The 12,253-nt window shown below is 37.2% G+C and overlaps 1 long non-coding RNA gene across 4 annotated transcripts in view; it reads right to left on the minus strand.

Annotated features, from left to right (window-relative positions):
• The window catches only part of LOC122237846, a 122,262-nt gene that overhangs the window by 100,754 nt on the left and 9,255 nt on the right, over positions 1 to 12,253 (minus strand). For 3 of the 4 annotated variants that reach the window (XR_006216520.1, XR_006216517.1, XR_006216519.1), the window contains exon 3: positions 11,376 to 11,502. The exons of the other annotated variant lie outside the window; for it this stretch is intronic. This is a non-coding gene — a long non-coding RNA (uncharacterized LOC122237846). The remainder of the gene's footprint in view (positions 1 to 11,375; positions 11,503 to 12,253) is intronic. 4 annotated transcript variants of the gene reach the window in all.

A 12,253-nucleotide genomic window follows, 5' to 3' on the forward strand; every position in this document is an offset into this window, starting at 1 on the left:
GCCCAAGATGACTTTTGCCATCTAATAAGCAGTGTTTCTTGGATATCTATTGGGGCCTGATTCTTAGTATTGCTTTTAGAGAGTAAAGGGTGCTTGTAGCGCAACAGGAAAATTAAGATTATCATGAGAGTAAATCTGATTATTTTCCCTGCATTTCTTACAATGCTATAGATTGTGAGATGTGATATTGAACTATTGGCTGTTTAGGAAGAAGTTGGCATAATTTTTACGTGCTGCATGAGGAGAAAATAATGTAAACAGAGTGGAGAAATAAAATTCCATAAACAACAGTGATTTGAAATAAAATATCAGGGGTGCCTGGCTGGCTCAGTTGGTAGAGTGTGAGACTCTTGATCTTGGGGTTGTAAATTCAAGCCCCATGTTGAGTGTGGAGATTCCTTAAAAATAAAATCTTAAAGAAAAGAAATAAAATATCAGTGGAATATAGTCTCTCAAAAGAACAATAATTACTGAGTATTTACAAATACCGAGTCCTTAGTCTTACTGAGTATACCAAACTGTATTCTAAGCAATTTACATTGCAGTAACTTACTTAATCATTAGGACAACCCTATGAGGTAGTTTTTGCTATATACCCATTTTACAGTTTTTTCTATATACCCATTTTTGCTATATACCCATTTTACTGGGGCAGAGGGAAGTTAATAAATTTGCCTAAGTTCATACACCTAGTAAGTTAAGAAATTGGAACTTAAATCCAGGCACTGTGGGTCCAGATTCGTGCTCTTAACCACCAACCCATAGAATGGTTACATATAATTTTAATGTGTCATAATAAATCAAGAATTATATTAAAATTTCCTGATAGCTTTTAACAATGAGTTCAGGGGAGCAAAGGGGATAGAAAAACATAGCAACTAAGAGTAGTATATAGCAGTATGAAGATTTTATGGCTATGATTTCAGGCCATGTTCAATCGCTGACAAATACAAGATTTAGTTTAAGAAAGGCCTCTGGCGTGTGCAACAAGAACTAGATGTAAAAATATGGACCACCGTCCTCTATGATGACAATGTCATTAATCTACCATTAGCTGGCTAGTCCCTCTGAGCTGGTTTCAGAGACGTGCCTGCAGATTTGTTTAAACCGTGCAGAGTTTTTCATCTGATTAAGTGCGGTCAGTGTAGCCCATGTGTGTTGCAAATTCGTGTATGGTTAGGAAACTACACATGATCACCCTAGAATTTCCTCAGTACCTAAAACCTCTGCCTTGTTTTTCTAGCAATTTTCCTAACCAAAAGGCAGATGCTGTGTGATGACAGCAATGCTATAGAGCTATGAATGTTTAAAGTTTGTGTTACTTCTCAAGTAAACTTTTAATACTAGTGATGAAAATAATATAATAAACTTGAAATCTCACCCATCATGGCAAACAATTATTTGCACTTTTTATGTATCCCCCTTCAGCCTTTGTCTTTCTACGAACAGAATTTTATGTTTATAATCTTGCTGAATATATAGTTTTAGATCCTGGTTTTTGTTTTTGTTTTTGTTTTTGTTTTACCCAACATTTCCCAGGCTCCTACAATTTTTTTTAATGTTTATTTTTGAGAGAGAGAAAGACAGAGTGTGATTGGGGGAGGGGCAAAGAGACAGGGAGACACAGCATCTGAAGCAGGCTCTAGGCTCTGAGCTGTCCGCACAGAGCCCGATGCGGGGCTCGAACTTGCAAACTGTGAGATCATGACCTGAGCCGAAGTCTGACGCTTAACCAACTGAGCCACCCAGGCGCCCCCCCAGGCGCCCCCCAGGCTCCTACAATTTTTATAGTTGTTATCACAATGGCTACACAATCAACCATTGAGTTGATTATCCTATTTTATAAAACTATGTTCCAATTGTTGACACCGTTGTTTACATTTTTCCACTCATTTACCATCAATAACACTGTGAAGCTGGGTTTAGGCCACAGGCCAAATCCTGTCCACTACATATTTTTATAAATAAAGTTTCACTGGAACACAGCCACACGTACTCATTTGCATACCATCAATGCTGCTTTCTTACCACGATGGCCCACAAATCCTAAAATACTTATTATCTGGCCCTGGACAGAAAAACACTGCCAACTCCAAATGATTATCGTAGTACCCACATTTCTTCTGCATTTTGGTTAATTTCATAAAGGTAAGTTGCTGGGACTGGATTTACTTGGCCCCAGTGTAGGAATGTCATATGGTCTCAAAAAGATGTTTGCTCCTCTTTAGTATGAAAAAAGCTGTTTCCCTGTATATTTATTAGGTGTTTTTTCTTTGATGAAATGTCTGATCATATTTCTTATATGCTAATCTATTAGAGTCCTATTGCTGTACCCACATGTTAATTTGTATGAGCCTGTGGATGATTTTCTGACTTACATTAAAAGAGCCAGCAATAAGATGTGTTGGTTGATAACCAACTGTACATAGATACATATAATTCATGCAGGCATTCATTAAAGCAGATAGAGAAGTCAGCTCATAATAATTATGAATACCACCTTTTAAAGCTAGAATATCTGTGTTGCTGATGTAAATAATACCAGTAGTTCTTTTATGACTCTCTAAATCTGTAAGCTGAACTCCTGTAAGGAAAATATGTCTTCTTTACGTAATGAAAATATTTGCTTATGTAGTATTAAATTTCTCATTTGTGTAGGACTCATTAAAGTAGACACCCGACTCAGTTCTGGTCCTAAATAAAAGAACCTGTTACAATAATCTTTTTCCTCAAGATGCAAAATGTTGACAAGCTTGAGTCTCTCCCACTCTGGCTGCAAAAATTAAAGAGGGCTGTGATAAAATTACAGACGGCAAATCTCTGGCCAAATACAGGACGAATTCCCCAGACTGAAATGCAGAATAGCCCCAAGGAGAGGGAAGTAAGAAGAATGTACTTACAGTTGTTTATAACCCTAAGGAAGGTTTTTAGGCACGTATCTGTTGGTAATATCTTGAAGATATTAAATCAATGCACTTTAATTTCCCCTTTAATAACATGTTCCCTGCCAGCTTCCTATGTCTACAGATGGGCCTTGAGGCTCAGTGCCCCACAGAATAAGAGGACAATTCTGCCTAGAACAAAGATAGGACTGATCAGCTTTGGTCACAGAGCTGAATTTCTCGAGTATGTAGCTGAGGCAAGAATTTTGAAATCCAGGCTTTGGTGCGAAGGAGATTCCTTTTCTAAGTTTCTTTAGGTCCCATTAACATAACAATGTGGTTGATTATCGTATGCAAAGTGTAACTGGCAATCAGAATTGGAGACGGAGAGAAATGAGAAATACTTCCCCTTTGACCTGAGAGACGAACTAGCTGAGTACAGAAGACAGAGGGCGGTGCGATAGGTATTACCGTTGTAACTCCTCATCCCTGGGAAATACATTCCCAGACTCCTCCTAGTGGATGCCTGAAACCACAGATCGTACCAAACCCTACAGATACTATGTTTTTTCCCTAAACATACACACCCCAGATCAGGTTTAATTTATAAATTAGGCCCAGAAAGAAAAGAACAGTAGCAATGAAATGGAACGACTATAACAATATGCTGTAGTAACCGTTTGGTGAATGTGGTCTCTTTCTCAAAATATCTCATCGTCCTGTACTCACCCTTCTTCCTGTGATGCTGTGAGATGATAAAATGCCACGTGAGGAGAGCGAGTGGAGGGAATGACGCAGGCATGTGACGTAGCAGTAGGCGACTGTTGACCTGCTGATGCTACGTCAGAAGGAGGAGCACCTGCTTCTGGACCTCTTTGAGGTGATTGCATGTAACCAAAACCGCAGATAAAGGGACTCCCGGATGGGGCAGGACGCAGCCAGTGGCCGTGTTGAGCGCAGTGTAAAGGAAACAGTGCCTAGTGACCGTAGGAGGATGTGTCTGAGGCAGAGGTGCTGGTTCTCGTGCCTTTAAGGGCCACGTGGGACACCCAGGTGTTCTTCCATACTTCGAGAGAAGCTGGGAGGGCCTACACGGAGCTCAAAAGGGCCACAGTCTGTGGAGACAGGAGTGCCCAAACGCCACGGTTAGGGCCACGGAACCTAGTAGCCCTTGCAGCTTGACGGTCAGAGGGGATCCACTGCCCCCCCCCCCCCCCAGCATTCAGAAGCCTAGGGCGCAGGTGGAACCATCAGATGATTAGAGATTGTAAGGACCCGAGGGACTCATTTTTCTCAGTCCTCTACACACCCAACTTCTTGGTGTCAGCCAAATGTCGTGGCTAAGAGCACGGGCTCTCAGGTCAGGCTGCCCAAGCTTGAACCCTGGTTCCAAAATTTATTAGATGCCCAATCCTGGTAAAAGTATTCATTTTCCTCAATTCTCAAGTAAAGATAGGGTTGTTATGACAGTTTAAATATTTTTTATAAAATGCTTGAAAAGGTGCCTCACACAGGTTAACCCCTCAACTGTCTCATTGATTTAGGTGTTCTTGGGGGAGGAGCTGGGCGTTAATTTGAAAGAGTCTGACTCACCAAAAGAGACCATATAAGCTAAAGAGAACGAGCCCATTTATAATAATTATGTTGATTCCACTCTGCCCAGTGTAAGATTAAAATAGTTACAGGAAAATAAAGAAGTTGCATTTTGTTTGTGTACCTGGGTGCGGTACTTGAGAATTTGTGATTTCGGCACAGAAACATAGAGCCAAGAACCGCCTCTCATCCCTTTTGTGCCTCTCACCACTGTTGCTTCTGGACCATAACCAACCTTCTAGACCAAGTTATGTTCAGTCAAAATTTCCCTTTCCACACCTCCTCAACTCCTTCTCCTGACTTCTCACCTTCACAACCTGAAATCTATGATTCCATCTAAACGGCTCCCCAGCATCGCCAATGCTGCTTCATAAACCCAGCGAAGAATTTATAAACAAGTTTCTACTCTTTATCCTCCTGCTGTGGACATTGTTGTTGTTGTTGGGCTCTGTGACATGGCTGTTTGTGGTTTTAGTTCTTCCCCTCTAGATGCTTCCTTTAACCTCTTGTAGCCACTCCTCCTCTCTTGGTTCTTGAAATGGTTTTCGGGTGCCATAGTTGGCTCTCAGTTCTTCTTACTCTCTATTTTTCCTAGTGTCCAACTTATGACATCAGTTGCTACTTGGGAAGGCAAACACATCTAAATCTGAAATCTGGACTTTGTTTTTGAGTGCAAATACCACATATTTAATTGCCTATGTAATGAATGTTTCTTCTTACTTGGGCGTCCTCAAAGTCAACCTGTCTCCAGCTGAATTCACTCTTCATTCCCTACTCCCATTTTCAAAGTTCTCCAACTGTATGGTAAATGACATTCAACCCAGAACCTGGTGAGTTATCCTACCTTTCCTCCATCTCCATCAACCCTATCAGCAGCCAATTCTGTGGAGTCTGCCTCTTTGATCCCTTTCCTATCAGACTTTTCCCCTCCAGATCCTATCCTCGGCTTCTGCCTGCTTTGCTGCCCTCATTGAGTCTTGCCTAGAACACTGCAAAACCTCTATATGTTACACCTGTCTTGAGGCAGCCCACCTCCATTCCCGCATCAGAGAGATCTTTGAAAATCTAAACCAGAGCATTTCAGTTTCTTATTTAAACTCCTTTAATGAATCTCCATGCCTTCCAGCAATAGTTGTGAGTTGTAAGTCTGAATTTGTCATACAAAATTCTTGTTGGGGCCAATGCCTCATCCTCTAATCTTGCCCCATGGCCACACCAATCCAGAGATTCGGCTCTATCCTGCTACTGAAATTTATGCAATTTTACACATCCGGCCCTTTGGACCTGTTGTTCCATTTTCTTAAATGCTTCCCCTTAGGTAACCACCATACATCTTTCAAAATTCAAATCAGTGTCACCCTGAGTGACCTTTTAAACTGCCCTTAGTTCCATACCTGCTTCTCTACCTGCCCCCTGCTCATTATTCACTCATTGATTAGCTGCCTAGTGTCCTGTATGAAAAACCTGAACTTCTTTAGCTATAGTGTTTGTTTTGTTTTGATGCCTTCCGTAATGAACTTTAGTCTTGAGGGCAGAGATTCCTAACTACTTCTTTAGTGCCTGGTAAATGGTAGGCACAGAGTTAGTGTTTATTGAATAAGTTAATGTATGAGTGAATGAGTGTGGCTTAATGCAGGTGAATGGATCTCTGGGAGATGCACTTGTGTGAGATCAAAGACTAATGAACATCTTTACTCTTCATAACCATGGGAAATGGGCAGTAGCTTAAATAGCAGAATAGGTGAATACAAATGCTCTTAACTTATACAAATCTCTTGCATCTTATTTATATTTACTATATCCTCCACATATTATTTTATTGTATATTTATCATATCATTATAGTATATGTCATAATTTATTATATTATGGTGCATAAAAAGTATATGTTATTTAACTTATTTTATGTTTAGTCTATAGGCCTTTTTGTAAGAAAAACCCTCTTCCATGTTCCTGTGAATTTATTCTTTATTGATAGATACTCTTTTAGCTTTTAGCCATGTTTCCTCTGGTATCATTCAGTGAATATATAATCATCCTACAAGAGTTTACATGAACCACATATCATTGTGCAACAAATAATAATTGCACAAGTTAACCTATAAATTAGATTTAGACACTAACTAGGATAGTGTCTGGGCATGTTAAGTGATGTCTCTATATCCACTGTTTGGGACAGCCATTTGGCTGTCCTACAATTTCAAATGCCCTTTTCATTTTTCTTAAGCCCCAGGAATTTGGCGTGATTTCATTTTTGGGAGTTGACACTTTATTACTTCCTCCTGGGTTTCTTTCTGTCATGAAATGGAACACTTTTTTTTTTCCCTCAATAATCCCTCCCTCAATGGCCCAATAAATAAATTGAGAAACTCAACTCTTACAACTTGATGTTCTTTCTTAGGTGTTTTTGGAAATTTTCTTGTTTTTTGTCCAGAGAATCATCCAATGAAAGTGCCTTCACCATCTGGTTCTTATCCTTTTCTCTGGATAGGATATCCAGGTTGGCCCCTGAGTCCCCAGGAATGAAAATAAAACTTCTTCATTGGGCTTCCCCCCAAATTTTTCCCAAAGCTTCAGACAGACCTTCAAGCTGTGGAAATTTGTGGAAGTCACCTCCTTCATTCTTAGAAAACTTCTCTTTCACTCCAAGCTTGGAAGCTTAGACCTTAAATATGGTTTAGTGTTTTCACCTTATGGTATATTTTGGTTAACAGCTACTCTTAGCATTAATTTAGTTTATTTTATCAATTACTTTTCCTTCATAGTTTTGTGTAAGAAACTCTTCTCCTCCCAAAGAGACTAACAATATTGTCCTCTATCTACTACTAAAAGATCTAGAAATTGGCCTTTTGCAGTTAAGTCTTTAATAAATGAGAATTGATTACCAATTACCCAGGCATCATTTATTAATCTCTCCCCAAGTAGTCTACAGGATGTCTGATATCAGTCAAATATCAAGTTTCCACATGTGTGATAGGCTTCTGGCATCTGTTTTCCTTTCCATTGGTCAATCTGTCTGTTTGCGTGCCAGAGTCACATTATCTTTATAACGTCACATTTATAAGTCTGGATACCTGGTAAGGCAAGTACCCCTTATGTATTCTTCTTTAGAAATGTCTAGTCTATTGTAGACCCTTTGGTCTTCCATATAATTTTTAGAATGGGCTTGCAAAGTTTATAGGAAAAAAAGTTTCAGATGTTGATCTGAAACGGTGTGGAAAGAATTGACATATTTACAATATTAAGTCTTCCTGTCCATGAGCATGGTATTTATCCGTCTCTGTCTTGGATACTTCTTGTACACCTCTGCAAGTTCTCTCATTCTAGACACGGCTGCAGTGACCAATTCCATGCCAACTTCAACTAGCTTCACATATGTGGATAGGACAGTGCCTCACCTCGCCCTAAACTTCTGTCAAGTCTTTTTGCTTTCTAGGCAGGGTCTTTTTTATTGTAAGATGTTTGCGGGAAACCACTCAGAACATACATGTCACATCCTGGAAGATGGGGTGGTTCATACCCTGTTAGGCAACCCTTGATCGCTGGAGAATGGGAATCAATAGATGCAACTGCCTTCATTCACAAGGAAGGGAGTTATGAGACCCTTTTCATAAAGCTTTTCAGATGACTACATGGCAGTAAATATCCAGTTGCCTATAGCAACAGCCAACTCAGTAATTCAGTAATGCAAACTTGCATTGATTCTCTCTCCTTCCCTGTTTAACTTCCTTTATCCCTCATTCCCTCCTGTAAAATCAGACTAATAAACGACTTTTACAAAAGGCTTTTTCTCAGGTTTCTACCTTTAGGGGGTGGAGAGACCCAGACTGAATCAAACTTCTTTTAATTATGTTTTCTTGAGTGACTTTTAATACAGATTAATAACATTCTGTATACATCTCTGTGTATCTTTTGTTAGACCTTTTTTTAGGTTATCATATTTTCTTTTAAACGGTTTTCTCTTTTTTTTAAATATTTTTTTTAATGTTTATTTGTTTTTGAGAGAGAGAGAGAGAGAGAGAGAGAGACAGAGCATGAGTGTGGGAGGGGCAGAAAGATAGGGAGACAGAATCCTAGGCAGGGTCCTGGCTCTGAGCTGTCAGTGCAGAGCCCCATGTGGGGCTCCAACCCATGGACCACGAGATTATGACCTGAGCCGAAGTCAGATGCTTAACTGACTGAGCCACCCAGGCGCCGCTAGGTTATCATATTTTTATTGCTATTGCAGATAGTGTCTTTTTTTCACAATATTTTCTAATAATTACATTAATTGCTAATGTACAGAGATGAGTTTAATTATGCATATTGATCTCATATCCAGTCTCTTTGCTAAACTCTCTCATCCAATTAAACCTATCTGTATGTCTTTTGGGGATTTTCATGTAGACAAACACATTTTTTCTGTAAATAGTGACTCTTCTTTATGCATTTTATCTGCCTTTATATCTTTTATTTCTTTATTTGTCTTACTTCTCTAGCTCCAGTATTGAATAAGAGTGGTGAAATTAGGCACCTGCTTTTTCCTAAGTTTTAAAAGTAGGTTTCTAATATTTTTACTATTAAATATGATGTTTTCTGTAGGATTTTGATAGATACTCTGTTTTTAGGTTGATAATGTGCACTTTTGTTGCATCTTAAAATTTTTTAAAGTCATGATTTAATATTAATTTATATCTAATGCTTTTTCTGTTTCTCTTGATACGATCTTAATTTAACAAGATAATGATGTTTATACATTTACTACTTTGAAATGAACCTTGCATTTCTGAAATAAGCCCAGTTTGGTCATGGTGTATTATTATTATTATTATTATATATAACTGGGTTTGATTTGCTATGATTTTGAATAGGCTAATTGCATCTACATTCATGAAAGAAATTGGCTTGTAATTTCCTTTCTCTTTCTCTTACAGTTATTGTGTGATTTTGTTGTCAAAGCTATATGGACTTTGCAGAATGAGTTGGTTGGTAATTCCTTCCTTGCTATAATGTGAAAGATATTTTTTAAGATTGGAAAGACCTTGAGGACTTGGTAGATTTTGACTGTTAAAGCATTTGGACTCAGTGTTGTTAAAGAATTATTATTATTTTTTTAGCCACTGATTCAATTTCTTTAATTGTTAGAGAAGTCTTTGGGTATTGTAGATCTCCCCGAGTCTGATTTGTTAGGAAAAATTCTCTAGACATGTATTCATTTCATCAAAGTTTCCAAATTTTTTGGCATATTTTTTTTTTTCATATTCTCCTGGAACTTTTGCTATCTTCTTACTTTTATTCCAAACATTTTTTGTGCCTTCTCACCTTTTCCTTATAGTTGTGTTGGAAGTTTATTAGTTTTTGCAAAGTCCAACTTTTGGCTTTGTTGATCTTCTTTTTTTTTAAAGTAATCTCTACATGCATTGTGGGGCTCAGACTCACAACTCCAAGATCAAGAGTCGCATGCTATACCGACTCAGCCAGCCAGGTGCCCCATATTTTATCTTTTAGTAATTTTGTTGATTTATTATTTTCTAACTCCAAACTCTTTCCAATATTTTGCTAATTTGGGCATGTGGCTCATTAATTTTTAGCTTTTCTTCTTTTTTTAAATATAATGTAAGCTGGGGCGCCTGGGTGGCTCAGTCGGTTGGGCGTCCGACTTCGGCTCAGGTCACGATCTCGTGGTCCGCGGGTTCGAGCCCCACGTCGGGCTCTGGGCTGATGGCTCGGAGCCTGGAGCCTGCTTCCGATTCTGTGTCTCCCTCTCTCTCTGCCCCTCTCCCGTTCATGCTCTGTCTCTCCCTGTCTCAAAAATAAAAATAAAACGTTAAAAAAATTAAAAAAAAAATAAATATAATGTAAGCTGTTATTTTTCAAAGTACCATTTCTGCTATATTCCACAATACATCTCAGTTTTGAGCCTTTTAAGTATCTATTCTGATTTCACCTTTGACAACTGAGTTCTTTGGTAGTGTGTTTGACAAACTGGCTTTTTTTTTTCTTTATATTTTGTTAATGACACCTAGTTAATTTGCATTGTCTAAAGTGAATGAGCCCATAACATAAACCAATATTTCAAAATTTTTGAGATATTATTTATGGTCAGTTATGCAGTGAATTTTGCATTGTGCATGAGAAAAATACTTATTTTCCAGTTTGGGGGTGGAGGTTCGGTTAACTGTGTCGTACATTCTTTTCCATCTTAATTTTTTTCTCTCGACCCAAGTGAAAGAAGTGTGTTGAAACCTCCCATCCGATGATGGCATTACCAGTTTCATCCTATAGTTCTATTAAATTTCACCTGCTATATTAGTAGATGTGTATAAATTTATAATTATCATTCTGGGTGAACTGAGACTTTTATGATCACATAATGACCTTCTCTATCCCTGAAATGTTTTTTATCTTAATCTATTTTTTTCTGATAATGTCTTCTTTAGTTTAGAATTTAAACGGTCATCTTTTTCTTCATTTATAAACTTTACATGTCATTAGGTTATAGGTATTTTTTTTTCCAAGCAATCTGGCAATCTCTTTCAACTGCCATGTCAAATTTATTTACATTAATTTTCAGTATATGTGCTGTCGAAGCGAGCACTACATTCGTTTTCATTATGGATATTTTAAAATTGCTTTACTCTTTTTTTAGGATTTCTAGATTCCCTGCTTCTTCTATATTTCTTGTTTGTTAAATCAGTTAAGTGAGTTATTTTTGAAAATTAAACACCTTATTTCTATTATTTTCATAATTACTTCTCAAATATTGCCATGCATAATAAAATAATCCCATTCTCAGGGGATTAGAACAATTTAACAATTTAACTCAAATTACTTCATTGCAGCTTTTATTCTATTTTGTCAAAATTTTAATTCTCTTTTTTAAAACCCCATAAACTTGCAACATGTTTTATAGAGACAATACCTCTTTGTATTTATTCACATATTGACTTCTCTTTTGCTTCCCATTACTTCTTTGATATCAGACCATCCTTTTGGAGTAATCTTTCTCTCTCTTCAACTTTCACTCTCCTTTCTTTTTCAGCATAGATCTGTTTGAGGTTTAAAAAATTTCTCATTTTTTAAAATCTGAAAATGCTTTCATTTCACCTACGGTAACTTAAAAAATTTATTGATGTATAAGTCATATGTAGTTAGGCATATAAATTTTATATATACAGCTAAATAAATTTTGCACATATAAATATATCCATTAAAATTTTGCATGTACACATGCACACGCACACACGCACACGCACACACACACACACACACACACATTTAACCACCCTCCAAATCAAGATATAGAATATTTCCAACCACCTGGCAGGCTCATTCTTCTTGTTTCCATTTAGTATACTCCAAAAGTACTGTTTTGACATTTATTATTGTAGATTAGTTTTAAAACTTCACATTAAGATAATTTTATAATGTATATTCTTTTTTTTTTTAGTATGGCTTATTTTATTCAAAATTTTGTCTATGTGATTCATTCCTATCATTCCATGTAGCTGTAACTCATCCCTTTTCACTGTTGTACAGAATTGCATTATATGCAATTGTCATACTTTATTCATTCTATTGTTGATTGATATTTGATTTGTTTGAACTTCTTTGGCTATTATGAATTAAGTTGCTGAAAACTTTTTCTATATATCTTTAGGGACCATAAGCCCTTATTTCTTTTATGTATATATTTAGGAATGGAATTGCTGGGTAATAGATATAATAGGAAAGGAGTTCTTAGTTAATATATTTAAATATATATAAATATTTTATATATATGTTTACTTTTAGTAGGTA

Source organism: Panthera tigris, chromosome B1, assembly GCF_018350195.1.
Source record: "Panthera tigris isolate Pti1 chromosome B1, P.tigris_Pti1_mat1.1, whole genome shotgun sequence".
Lineage (NCBI taxonomy): Eukaryota > Metazoa > Chordata > Mammalia > Carnivora > Felidae > Panthera > Panthera tigris.